At 45.6% G+C, this 14,797-nt stretch overlaps 1 protein-coding gene across 1 annotated transcript in view; it reads right to left on the bottom strand.

The window, feature by feature from the left end:
• Positions 1–14,797, bottom strand: part of CEP85L (centrosomal protein 85L) — a 464,377-nt gene that overhangs the window by 345,627 nt on the left and 103,953 nt on the right. The window lies entirely within an intron of this gene.

Here is a 14,797-nt window from a genome sequence, read left to right as displayed (position 1 = left end):
ACTGCAGAGAGCTTCAGGGACTGATCCATGTCACTGCAGAGAGAGACACTGGATTGGGAGCTGCATAGGAGCAGAGCAGTGCAGGGAGGAGCCATGTCACTGCACAGAAATGCTCAAGCTTGAGAGCTGTATCGTGCAGAGAAGAGGAGCCGAGCCACTGCACAGTGCAACACTAGATTGTGAGAAGCACCAATGCAGAGAGGTGCAGGGGCAACACCAGAACACTGCACAGAGGTTCTCTAGCTTCAGAGCTGCTTTGGAGCAGAGAACCACAGGGGCAGACCATGCCACTGCAGAAAGGTGCACAAGATTGTGAGCTGCATCACTGCAGAGAGGTTGAGGGGCAAAACCATGTCACTGCACTGAGGTTCTCCAGCTTGAGAGCTGCATTGGTGCAGGGGCTGAGACATGTCACTGTGCAAAGGGGCACTCGATTGTGAGCTGCACCACAGCCCAGAGATGCAGGGACAACGCCCTGTCACTGCACAGTGGAACACTAGATAGAGAGGTGCATTTGTGCAAAAAGTACATGGGCTGAGCCCGGTCACTGCAGAGAAGGGCACTGGACTGTGAGCTGTATCACTGTAGAGAGGTGCAGGGGCCAAGCCATGTCACTGAACAGCAGTGCTCAAGTTTAAGAGCTGCACCAGTGCAGAGAAGTGTAGGGGCCAAGCCGTGTCACTGCACAGCAGTGCTCTAGCTTGAGAGCTGCCTCAGTGCACAGAAGTGCAGGGGCTGAGACATGTCACTGCACAATGGAACACTGGATTTAGAGGTACACCAGTGCAGCCGCCGAGCCATGTCACGGCACAGTGGAACACTAGATTTCAATGTGCACCAGTGTAAAGAAGTGTAGGGGTCGAGCCTGGTCACTGCACAGCGGTGCTCTAGCTTGAGAGCTGCCTCAGTGCAGAGACGTGCAGGGGCTGAGCCATGCCACTGCACAGTGTAACACTAGATTTAGAGGTGCACCAGTGCAGAGGCCGAGCCATGTCACTGCACAGTGGAACACTAGATTTGGAGGTGCAGCAGTGCAGAGACCAAGCCATGTCACTGTACAGCAGTGCTTTAGCATGAGGGCTGAATTAGTGCAGATAAGTGCAGGGGCAGGCGCCGAGCCATGTCACTGCACAGTGGAACAATAGATTTCACTGTGCACCAGTGTAAAGAAGTGTAGGGGTCGAGTCATGTCACTGCACAGTGGAACACTAGATTTCGAGGTGCAGCAGTGTAGAGAAGTGCTGGGGCAGGCGCCGAGCCATGTCACTGCACAGTGGAACACTAGATTTCGAGGTGCAGCAGTGTAGAGAAGTGCAGGGGCAGGTGCCGAGCCATGTCACTGCACAGTGGAACACTAGATTTCGAGGTGCAGCAGTGTAGAGAAGTGCAGGGGCAGGTGCCGAGCCATGTCACTGCACAGTGGAACACTAGATTTCGAGGTGCAGCAGTGTAGAGAAGTGCTGGGGCAGGCGCCGAGCCATGTCACTGCACAGTGGAACACTAGATTTCGAGGTGCAGCAGTGCAGAGAAGTGCAGGTGGCATCGAGTTAATGAGTGCAGCTGCAGAGGCCGAGCCTCATCCTTTCAGAGCAGTCCCAGGGGGCAGCCAGTGTCACTGCTCAGAGGCAGAAAGAGCATCAGTTTAGAGAGGTGCAGGCTCGGAGAAGCCCTGCTACAGAAGAGGCGCAGGGGCCCGAGCAGGGTGAAGGTTACTCTGCTAACATTCACCCTGCTATAGTCTATAAAAATAAGTGCCTTCCACAGATATATCTGGGTAACTCACACCTCGAAAGTACCGGGGACCCTGCACAGCACACTGCCAGTTCCTTCAGCGCCAACATCACACCATCAGATTCATTCCGCTCTATACCTAGCGCACACCGACTCTTATTCTCAATACTGCCAGTTTTAAAGTCAGATGGCATGGACTGCGATGTTCCCTAAGAATCCTGAGAACATCGCACCCCCACCCCTCAAAAAGCTGCCAAGCAGGCGGCAGTTCTGGGTGGGAGAAGAGAGAGGCGGGCACATTTTACACAAAAGCAAGGCAGCAGGCCTGCCTGTATGACGACAACAGTCGGCATTAGATCCAAAGCCATACTCTCAGCACACAGAGGCCTAGCTATCCATAGTGCAGCAGGTGAAATGGCGCAGGTCCAAATGGTACAGCAGTTTTACTACAAAAATACGAGATGGGGCCCATATTCCTTGCTCGCTTTAGAGCCCCTGGCACAGTGACCCCTATGCTACGCCACTCTCAACACGCATGGTAAAAAGAACACTGCGTGAAAAGTGGGTGTTTGTCTGATAATATGTTCGTCACGTGTGTGGGAGAGGCTCCGCCCCGTCTTCATGTCACTCCTGCGTACTTGGGCACTCTCCGGGCTTATAGGACAAATAAAGATATGAAAACACGAGGAGAGAAGAGATTCCGACAGACGTCAGCGGCCTGTGCTGTGAGAGGGCATCCCTGCGCCAGCTGCGAACAATAAATAATCCCCTCACAAATCCCCCATTACTGCGGCAGGGATTACCACGACACAGCAAGGCTCGGGCACGTTTTATAACTAAAGACCGCACAATTCACAGGCTTGGCACAGCTTTTGGAGAAAAAAAACCGTGCACACCTAGCCGGGTTGTGTCCAAAAAAATCCCTGGTGGATGCAGTTCGTATTACCCTGATGTTGGCATGTTTACCTTTGCGCTGTAACATCACACCCCGCACTGCTCCCCTGACCTTGACGCCAAGAGCAGACACGGCCGCGAGCTCTGCACAGACCTGCGCGAGGCGGCTTCTTAACAGATACGTGTCCAACAAGCATTGGCGATGCCAGTAGGTCTGGCTTTAAATGACTATTGTATGGTAATGTGAAACAACACAAGTAAATAGCATATTTATTTATGTGGAAGCAAAAAACTGTAGACTAATATTGGCGTAGGATGAAAGGTCACGTGACGGCTGCATTGTAGAGCCACAGCTAAAATCCATTTAGGTTAATGTCTGTCCTCAACCCATCTGTGCTGCTGCCAGAGAAAGACAAACACCACAAGTTACAAGAAGACACTTTTACAGCATTACAATGTCATGTGTGTACCCCTGAAAGTTCAAGCTCGGCCAGCTGGATAAACAAAATGATAACAGCTAGTGGAGGGAATGCACTTTTTTGTGGAAGCACACAACGTCTGTCCAATCAAGACATGTACTCTTCGGTCCCCACATGTGGGTGGAGCCAAAGCCCCTCTCTAGTGATTCTCACATAATTGTCTGGTGACACCTGCACTATCACGCCAGATCATAATCAAGTTAAAAGAACATCCAGCATGAAGAAAAATGAAACTGTCTTTCTTGAATAGTGATCTTTTGACCCTGTGCGGTTTTATTTAGGTATGTGGTTGACATTTATAGTTTGCTTTTATAGAACTTGCAGCGTAGGAGACAGTGACCGCTCAAACACCCATTAAAGGGGCCGACCACTGAATGTCACAATACGCACCAAAACTCAAGGTGACAGCATCAAACAGAACATTCTAGAATGCCTGATGTGGGCGCGTGTGAAGAGAGCTGTATCTTTAACCTTGAGCTGACAATGAGTGGAGCTATCAATGGTGCAGCAGGTGCAGTAGTACTGGAGCCCAAGGATGTGACGAGCCCACTTCACCAAGACATGTGTGCAGTTTTCTGATATCCTGCTAGAGATGAGGGTTTCAACTTCCCTTGCATTATGTCATTAGAAGTGTAGAGAAACCCAACCCGGTCGTCAAGTGCTGAACGGAAAGCACACAAAAAGCAAGCAGGCCATCATGCAACCAAACTAAATGTTGAAGTACAAAAAAAATTAAAAAAAAATTCCAAGCAATGACAGGAGACAACAAGCATTGGCAACACCAATAATATCGCCTGTGCAAGAGCAACTGGCTCTGCAAATGTGTTAGCTATGTTGTACACCAGCATGGCTGTTATTCAGCATGGTTAAAAGTGAGTGGCATAGAGGAGAGTCGCGTGGAGTGTCGTAGAGTGGAATGGTAAAGAGTGGAGTGGAATGGTGAAGAGTGGAGTACAATGTTGTAGAGTGGAGTAGCAGAGAGTGTCGTGTATTGGAGTGACAGTGTGGAGTGGCGTAGAGCTGCATACACTGGAGTGGCATAAAGTGGAGTGGCATAAAGTAGAGTGGACTGTTGTAGAGTGCATTGGTGTATTGTCTCGCAGAGAATAGTGGCGCAGAGTGCAGGGGCATTGAATTCAGCAGCATACAGTTCAGCATCATAGAATGCAGTGGTGTAGATTAGAGTGGTGCATAGCAGAGTGCAGTGGCGCAGGGTAGAGTGGCGCAGGGTAGAGTGCCGTCAAGTGCGTAGTGGTGCAGAATGGAGTGGCGCAGAGTTGAGTGATGCAGAGGGCAGTGGCATAAAGTCGAGTGGCATAGAGAAGCAGTACTGCAGAGTAGAGTCAAGTGGCATAGAATGGTGCAGAGTAGAGAGCATAGAGTGGCGCAGTGTATAGCGCAGTCGAGTGCAGTGGCAGAGTGGAGTAGAGTAGTGTACAGTTCAGTGGCAGAGTGTGCAGTGTTGTAGAGTGTCAGAGTGCAGTGGTATACAGTGGCGTAGAGAACAGTGGCGTAGATAGCAGTAGTGTAGAGTACAGTGCAATGGCGTAGAGTGCAGTGGTTAAGAGTAGAGTGTCACAGAGTGTAGTGCAGTGGCGCAGAGGGGAGTGGAGTGACAAAGTGCAGTGGTGGAGCGTAGATTGTTTAAGAGTAGAGTTTAGTGGTGTAGAGTTTAGTGGTGCAGGGTACAGTACAGTTGCAAAGAGTGGCACAGAGTGTAACTGCATAGAGTATAGTGGTGTAGAGTGCAGTGTAAATTAGAAAGGCGTACAGTGTGTTGGCGTAGAGAGATGGGGCATAGAGTTGAGTGCTAAAGAGGAAAGTGCATTGGAGTAGAGTGCATTGCCATTGAGTGCAGGTGCATAGAGTGCAGTATTGCAGAGGGCGTAAAATACAGTGGCATTGACTGGAGTTGTGTAGAGTAGATTGGTGTGGCCTAAACTGGAGTGGTTTAGAGTGCAGTGGCGAAGAGTGCAGTGGTGTAGAGTAGAATGGCGAAGAGTGCATTGGCGTAGAGTGGTACAGGAGAGAGGTGTAGCGTGAAGTGGCATACAGTGCAGTGGCATAGAGTAGAGTGATGCAGAGTGCAGCGGCATGGAGTGGTTTACAGTATAGTGGTGCAGAGTACAGTGGTGTGGAGTATGCATGGCAATGCATTGCCATTACAGACAACACATTTTCAATTGGAATGGCCATTACATTTGCACATACAGTTTTACTAATAAAAGTGTACAGTGCACAAGCGAAAATGTGTGGAAAAGGCATCACCTAGTGTAAGGATTTGTTTTGATCATATTTAAGTATTGGTTTCCAACACACTTCATAAATAGCTTTACTAGTGTTCGAAATTCTGACATATTCTGAATTATTTGCACCGTTCATTTAAATGTTGTCGTGTGCTAGAAATAACCACAGTAACTAGCAAGATTGTCACAAAATACTCTCACTTTGAACTCTGAGAAAGAAAAGCAAACAAACACCCCCCCCACCCCGACCCCCTCCTCAAAGACAACGCCTGACATTTGACCTTGGTCTTTGAATGCACAGTAAATATGAAAAGATAAGAAGACAATTTAAATGCTGGTTTACAGAAAGGGAGTTTGTGCAAGAGTACAGTAAACATAGTTTAGACAACGGGAGGGACTAACATAACCTGTAGAGCCTAAAGCAATTAAAGCCAGCAAATAGAAAGCCAGAACATGTGAGTTACAAACCACAAAGCCAATGGTAACCAAGGGGCGGAACGCATTCCTAGGTCAACTTTCTGAAAGTCCCCAAGATTTCTTTAGCAGACAGCTGCCTTGTCTGGTAGGCTGCGACCTAAACAAGCATTTTCAATACAATGGGTCTCGCATTCGTGAGTGTTTAAGCTATTGGCATTGTAAATTACAATTTTTTGTATTTATGTGTTTTTAAAAGCCACACACATATAAAAGGCATTGTTATTTTTAATGCCAAGAGCTCAAACTCTCGCCAAATGCAAGAACACTTTAATGGTGGCTGCACCCCTTTTTTTTTTAGACCATGCTCGCATATTCAGGTTACAGTGAGAAGCGTCTAAACAAAGGGGTGCGCCCAACATTAAAGTGAAAGCGCGTATAGTGCTTTCACTCAAAGTGAAAAAAAATAATAATTTCAACAGGTTCTGTAGCGTGGCCGCTAAAGTGAAAGCAGCCTGCACTCGTAATTAAATAAGAGCGGCCGCTAAAGTGAAAGCAGACCACGCCGTATATTAAATAAGAGCAGCCGCTATAGTTAAAGCGGACCGCACTGTAATTAAAATAAATACATTACTATTAAAGTAAAAGTAGGCAGGTGCAGCAATGTCGTGGGTGGAATAGGGGAAGAGCATTAAAGAAAATAGTGCTTACTGACTTATAAAGCAGACCATGTAATAGCACCAGTAAAAGGTACAGTCGTTATGGGAGGTAACAAATGCAGACAAGGCGGTACGAAGGAGGGACTAACAAGCCTAATAACGACTCGGAAGCCAGCGTTTACAAAGGACAATGACACAAGCCAATTAAAAATATAGGGGGAGAGTGGGCGAGGCTTCAAAGCCATACTCCAATTCTACATGCCTCGTAGCAGCGCATGTGCTGCCCATGCTCGATCTAAAAAGGGCGATCACCCAGGCATAAGACAACAGAACAATAATTAACATAAACACAACAATTGTCACATGCTGAAGAATCGGTTTGACTAATGGGAAATAAGGGTAGAAGACACACGAAGGTCACAAAGAACGTAAAACAAAATAAGAGGAAAACCTAAAGGAAACACACCTTAGAAAAGACCTACAGAAAAACTGCAACAAATTAAGTCACAATGGTAGACGCATTAACAAGAAACGAGGTGCGCAGGTCTGCTTCTTTGCAAAGTAACGCAATAAACAGAGCTGAGGGTGAGAAAGGCAGAAGAAAAGCAATCTGGCAGTAGCGATACCGCCTCTGCGGAGCAATGGAGGCGATTGTGAACGTTTGCACGTTTTACTCCTGTAGCAGTACGTCTATTCTCCATATTCAGTAGAAGGCTTTGTTCTCATACGCCACGCACACATCGATTTAACGGGGCAAGCTGTAGACAAGGTCACTTAACTAAACAGGACCCTTGGTGAGTGAAGCACATGCAGGAGGAGGGGAGAGAATGTGTGATGAATGAACACTAGCTCTCCAAAGCAACAGGTTGCAGTACTGCAGGTTCCAGAGCGCACTCATTCCCGCGAACTCACTCTCAAGCACACAGCAATACTGTATGTTCTAGTCATTGATCTCTGGTGCTCTCCAACGGTATCAGTGTCTCGTAAGCACCCAAGCAGCAGTGCTGCAGGTCCTGCAAGCCCCATGTCGAGCTCTCAACCTGTAGTGGTCGAGTTCTGTCAAGCACAAAGGCAGCACCGCAGCAGGTTCCAGAACCTTCTCGTTCTTATGCTATCTGTATCGGTCTATCTCGCTCGCAGTACAGAAACCTGCTCGTTCTCACTTTCTCCACTAATCCTTCATAAAGGGGAGCTGCGAGCCAAACTTGTTCCTACAAATTCACTTGCGCCAAGTGCTGAATTATTAATGCAGATTCCAGATATCTTGTTCTAAACTTCGAGGAGGTTAAAGATTCCACTGCCCCAGGAAAAGCTCCTCTGCTCAACATTCAAGAAGTAATGAAGCAATGCACAGCTGTCTACCAATATCACATTGTCTACTCCATGCTGCAGGGAAAAGTGTGAACCTTAAGCAACTCCATGTATTTTTCCGTTAGATCAATATCGTAACGTTTTATAAATCGCCCCAAAGATAAGAGGGAAGCAATAAAAATGTAGCACACTTGCGGACTGCTTCCAAGGTGTGGGTGTTTATCTCGGTATAGTTTTCTGCTACAGTGCAGTGTATGTCCCATATTTTATGCTTTATAGGACAAGCACTGACGTTTATTAGTCAAACTTTGATGTACATAATCGTATTTGGCACGTTTAAGATCATAGGGGCTCGAAGAGACCGAAAGCTTACCCTATGGATTTCCTCACTATTAGAGATTTGTCAGTGCTGCCCACCTGTTACCGGACACCCTCATCACTGCGTGATACAATACTAACAAATGCCAAAAAAACTACTAGGTCATTTTAAGATGGGCACAAAATTCAAGAGAAGCCAACAGAATACAAGATGGCGCATGTCCTCCCTCCATGCTTGTCCACTGGGAGTTATAAATATGCTGCATAGAAATAGAGAACAGACTCGCTCGTGAAGAGAGAATTAAGGCCTATGGCAGCCATGGAAGGGTCGTGTTTACAATATCACATCTGATGGCACCTCTGTAACAGGAAGACAAAGCCGAGAGTGACCCTAGTGCAACGGGGTTACAAAGATTCACACGACAAGAACATCTTGCAGGCATGAATTTTCATTTTACAAACCTGTGCAATCTTCCATTTTAATCCACGGGCAGTGAACGAAGAAAACAACTCCCAGAGTAAGAATGCATTACGAACCGAGGTGTCCCGGCGCCAGGGAGTCATATGGTCATGCTTTCTTAAGGACCCCAAACTATCTGTGGATGTGAATAACGCGGCACTGCAAGGGCTGGTGGCGTTTCCAATGCTCGTAACCCTGTAGACTTTTTTCGACCACATCCTGTTCTCAGCTTCTCTCAAGCAGCCTCAGAAAAAAACACCCTGCAAACATTGACAAGTCTTTTCGCACATGTTGCTTTTCTCTCTCCATTTCAGCCTTGTTGTTTGTTATTTGTCCAGATAACTAAGAGATGGAACAGACAAACCTTCAAAAACAGCCAAGAGTAGCAAACGGTCGATAAAAACAACAAACATTCACACTGTGCAAAATCAAAACAATAAAACAAAAAAAAACAAGGTTATAACATTTCAATGTGATAGAACAGACGGTTCTTAAAAGAAAACTTACAACATTAAAAACACCTACATAGAAAATGGATGGCTGCTAACAGACTCCATAAGGTCGTCCCCTTCAACCAGTCTTGGTCTTCTAACAAACAACAATCTGCCTGCTGGGATTTATAGGTCTGAAACGAAACGACAAATCCCAGAATTTTAAGCGCAATCCCCCCCAAAAAATATATATAACAGATTGGCTGACAGGGACTCTCATGACAGCTATGCACCCGAACAAAATAATTTTTTTATTAATTTTAATTCATGGGCCAACCTAAAGATACCAGCGTAAAAAGAATTTATGTGCACTTTAAAAAACAACAGGAGAGTAAAAGCATATCCTCAACAGAACAGAGCGACTGAACCATCTTCTGGAGTTTTAGGTTGCGAACCGGAAGCAGCCTTTTATTGTTCACAGTGAACACTAATCAGATGATGCAAATATTGACATGGCCACTGAGTCACTTCCCATGGGTGTGTCGCGCCACTCCTGCCTCGATCGAGCAGACGAGAGAAAAAGAATGACAAACAGCAAGAACTAGAAAGATGGCCATCACTGGACACCCTGTGCCGGTTGACTCCAAAGCAAAGCATGGAACATTTTTCTGAAAGCGAGTCTGGAGACGCGAGTTGAGAGACAATCTGGCACACATATGAGCAAAAACCCAGCTGGTAATAGAACAAGGGGTTAGACATTTACAGCAGTTAGGTGTACATAAGTGGATAAGTGGAGTGATGAGAGAAGATAATCCCCAAAGTGAACTGAAGTTAATCAGCAGTGGATTAAAATCTCTTCAAGAAGAAGCAGTTTGACCACTTAACCTTAAGCGTAGGACCCAAGAGATGCTCTTCTTGATACTGGGAGTCTAGAATGAAAAGGCTTTTCTGTCATGGTTTCCTTTCCACCCTTCTTAATTTCATCTGGTAATGTTATGTCGTCTTTTACTGTGTTGGCTGTCTTAGGCGGTTTGATTTTTTGCTGGATGGGGGTGTGTTGGTTGTTACAGCCGTGTAGGTGGTCTTGGTTTATAGAGGCGAGAGTGATGTGCTTCAATTTGCTGGTCCTCTGATGAGCCATGCACAACGATCTTCAATGGAGACCAAGTCCAGCTAGAGATGCCAAGGATAAGGGCGTTGCCACAATCCAGATAGAGAACTAGTGCTTGGACGGATGTTCGGAAGTCCGAATTTTGGATTATAGTCTGCACACAAAGGGAGAACAGATACAAAGTTGTCTTAAGTTTGATGACAATACGGAGTATGAATAAGAGGTCACCACTGATGATGAATCCAAGGCATTTTTGGGGAGTTGCAAAGTGATTCAGCCCAGTTTCACACAGAATGTATCCAGCTTCAGCAACATCTCCTGGTGCTTCCAGACCGCAGCTAGTGGGCGGGCAGGCGCGCAACACCCATTGGGCTCACCCGGCTTCAGCCCCCCCCCCCCCCCCCCCGTCATGTGTGTCAGCCCGGCTGAGACAGCCTCGCGGGCTGGCGTCCGTCTAATTGCAGCCGCACCCGAGTACTTCACAGGTCTTTAAAAGACCATTTACTCGTTAATGAGGCTTTTGTTGTGTTTTCACCCCTTCTTACAGCCACTCTGACTATGGCTGGAAGACTTAGCCCCCCCCTTGGTACTTTCTTGTTGACCTATGAGTCAATGTGAGATTGACAAGAATTGGCAGAGGTGTACAAAACCATAAAAATCTGGTACTTTAGTTACAAAAAAAAGATAGACAGAGCATAACAGATAGGGAACGTTGCAGAGATGCTCTAGGATATGTACTGATGCACATAATTTATGCTAAATAACAATACTGAAACTAGTAGTAACGGGCATCCTAAGTAACTATTCAACAATACATATTTCAGAAAGCTCATTCATGAGAACTGTCTGACAGTCCCAGGATACCTCCTTTCAGCTGCTGCCTCCTGTGTGTGCTGTGTCAGTTTCTAAGAGTGCCCATGGGTGGTGTTTGAGGATGTTCGCACCTTTTCCAGACACTTCATGTCCCCATAGCCTCCACACTTCGAATGAACTGCAAAGCAAGAGAACGAAGGAAAGCAAATGCTGACCACAAAATGAGAACAGTTCTCCCATTTTCTTAACACTTAAACTGCAGCGTTAAAGATCAGGTTAAACACCTCTCCTCATGGCCTGCCACGTCAGTTACAGAAATTCTGCAATGTTGGTATCTCTGACCTGTGCTCTTGACAACTCCCTTTCAAAATGTGCAGTAGAAAATCTGAGCTACGGAAGCCTTTGGGGCAGCGGCGCTCCATCCAACTAAAGTGCTGAATCTGGATCACACAGTGAGGTGGATAGGCTCCAAAACTTGGCACATTAAATGAGTATTATGTTAATAAATGTTTGAGCATTTCAACATTATAGAGGATTTCTATCCTGGTGATAGGCAATGATTCCAGCATGTGATTCTATTGCAGGTCACATGCTGAAGAAAATGGCAGGAACAAAGGCCCTCAGCATGCTCTTCCACTGCATCACCCACTGTAAAAAAATCTTCAGCAAAATAAGAGCTTTCAGTGAGCAGGTTGCGCTGCCAGCAAGCACACAAGAAGCCTGGCAAAATGGATTTTGTAGTCACTTCCATACTGTATTGTTTTAGGAGCATCAGAACAAGAAAAGTCTGTGACTGTTAAGGTGTGTGAAATGATCTCCCCAACATAATGAGCTGGCTGAACAGCTGGTGGCCTCATTTAGGTTACCCATGGAGATACCACTCACTGAGTATTCTGCCAACCTAAGCAACCATCATGCTCAGTGATAATATATGAAAACCGATTTTTGCTTAGCGCTTAAACACCTGTATGTCAAAGTACAGGTGAAAGATGCGACCAACATATATTTATAATTCTACTAGTTGGATTAGCCTCATTAGGCTAAATCAAAAAACTAGGACAGCAGCCTGTGAGTAGCACTCATTGGCCATTACAACCAGTACTTTCTACCATTAAGGGAAAGGGTCACAAGGACTCCTCTCAGTTAAACTGCTCTTTATTGAATACCAGATCCTTAGTGAAGCACTATTCAGAATTCGAACATGCCTCATTGATTTCTTTGTGACAGAAACTTGGGCCGCCCAATGCTGCGGCCCAGAGATCATAGCAGCAGTTCCTCTGGTCTATATCTTTCAACTGGACAGAGAGAGAAAAGGTGGAGGTCCAGTGATGATTTTTCGCGACCACCTCCATGCAATATTTTCCCCAGTTTTTGGGATAGATTTTGAAGCCCTACAGTTTAACACTGAGCTCACAAAATCACAAACTTTTAATGGTATCCTTCTTTATGTTATGTTAAGAAGTTTGCAAAGCGCTCAACTCACCCTGGGGCATTTCGGCGCTACCTGACAGACTAACATCCTGAGCAGAGGGAAAAACAGAGGAACCGGTGTAAATAGTTCAAAACAAAAAAACTTTCAACTTTTTCCTAAAAAGTTCATACTTAGGAATTGAACGCAGTCTCTGGGGAAGCTGATTCCAATATTTTTGAGCCAGATATGAGAAGGCTCTGCCTCCAGTCCGATTAAGACGGAAACGTGGAACCTGGAGAAGGCCCTGTAGACTAGATCTAAAACTCCTTGATGGACAATATTTAAAAAGTTTGTTTTGTAGATAGAGAGGACCTCTGTTGTTCACGGCGTTATAGGTGAGACAACAGATTTTGAAGAAAGAACTCTTCTTCACAGTTAGCCAGTGCAATTCTCTAAGCAGTGGCAGAGAGGGGGAACCTACTGGTTGGTTTAAAATCATTCTGGCTGCTGTATTCTGTACCACCTGCAACTTTGCTAGTTGGGTCTCACCTACTTCTGCCAGTAGTGCATTACCGTAATCCAGCCTACTCGTTACCAAAGCTTGCACTAAGGTCCGGTGATAACAGGTAGGCAAAAATGGAAGGATTTTTCTCAGAAGACGGAGACTGTAATAGCATGAGGAGGATGTGGTCGCAATATGGTCTTTCATGGACAACAGCCGATCAATCTTTATGCCTACATTTTTAACTTCCCCCGGGACCTAGATCGAGTTTTGCGGACCATATTAGCACTCTCATGGGGTTAAATAATTTTAACTCCAACTTTACAATACTAGGGGACTTTAATTTCCATTTGAAAAAGTAGTCATACCTGGACTCCAGCAGACTAACAGATACCATGAACGTGACAACTATGAAACTTCTATGTAACCTCACTAGCCACGCTTATTAAATCATTTGGCCTGTCCCTAGCATCATATGCTGATGACACCCAAATTGTGGTCATGCTCGCCAAGAACCAGGCTAATGCTGGAGATGCATTCAGAAATGTTATGAGTGAGGTCAGCAAATGGATGGATGGGAATTGCTTAAAGCTTAACTCCTCTAAGACGGAAGTGATATTATTTGGACACAACCCGCTTTCATGGTGGCCGCCCCAAATGGACCCTCTCCCCAGCCCTGCGGCAACTGTCAAAATCTGAGGATAATGATAGATAGTAAATTGAAGCTCAAAGAACAGGTGACCAAGGTAACATCAGCCTCCTTTTAACTCCTTAAGGCTAGTGAAAAGATTGAAAATGTCTTCCTTTAGAGCTTCTCAATAGGGTGGTCATCTTGTTGGTATTGGGAAGACTGTACTATTGTAACAGCCTCTACTCTAATCTCCGGGCCTCCACTTCTAAGAAACTTCAGATGCTGCAAAATGCTGCAGCTCGCTTCTTACTAAAAATTACCAAGTACCAGTCAGCTAAAGCGGCCATCAAAAACCTACACTGTCCATCGGTTACACAACGGATTGCATTCAAGGCCCTTTGCATGGCTTACAAGACCTTTCATGGACACAGCCCTCTCTATTCCAGGAAACATTTGAGATGGTATATCCCCAATAGGCCACTCCATTCGGCTTCCAGAAAACATTTGGTGGTACCTGCCTTTCAGAAAACCACATGGGGAGGAAAAAGCTTATTTAGGTCAACAGCCCTTCTGTGGAACAGCCTGCCTCTTGATCTCAAAACCGCCCCATCCCCAACTAGGTTCAGGAATGTCTTAAAAACCTGGCTTTTACACAGACCTAGCTGGCATTTCTGCATTCCAAAATGAATCATTCAGTTACAGGAGACTAAATCACACCTTCCTATGGCAACTAGGGCTAAGACGCCTCCAGGCATTTGTTTGCGCTTTTGAAATACTTTTCATTCATTCTAGTAATTCCAGAAGCTGGTGCAAGAACCTAATGAACTATCTTAGCAGATAATATACGAATGCTGGTCAGTGACTTCTGTTAGTCAATCTGGACTTCATCTGGATAGTGACCAGTGAGTAATGTTGGTCAAACAGGGCAATAGTGTGTGAATAGGAAAGGCTTACATGGCATACTGCACACCAAAAATGCTTCTAGGCACTAGGCCCTGTACAACAGTAAATTATGTTAACAAATAAATAATTGCCTGAATAATGCTTACACTCCAATACACTGATCACAGCAAAACAACTGTAATAGCGCATAAGTAAAAAAACAAGGCCAAGAAGATACAACAGCCACTGAATTATACCACTCACATTTCAAAGGGCATTTCAAAGAGTCACTTTTTCCTTCTTTCTGTGGTATGGTGGAACTGGTTCCTTTGGCACAAAACGTATTCTATCGCGCATTAAGGCAAGTCTATGCAGAGAAATGTGACCCCAAAACAAGGTTCCTTGGTCTAAATGACTGTCAATACGGGGCATTAACCTGCAGTGACATTTTAGGTCTTGCCTTAGAAAACAGCTTTCACTATCCCGAGAGACTATTGTGTTTTC

This window comes from Triturus cristatus, chromosome 6, assembly GCF_964204655.1.
Source record: "Triturus cristatus chromosome 6, aTriCri1.1, whole genome shotgun sequence".
Lineage (NCBI taxonomy): Eukaryota > Metazoa > Chordata > Amphibia > Caudata > Salamandridae > Triturus > Triturus cristatus.
This window is presented reverse-complemented; position numbering and strand designations above follow the sequence as displayed.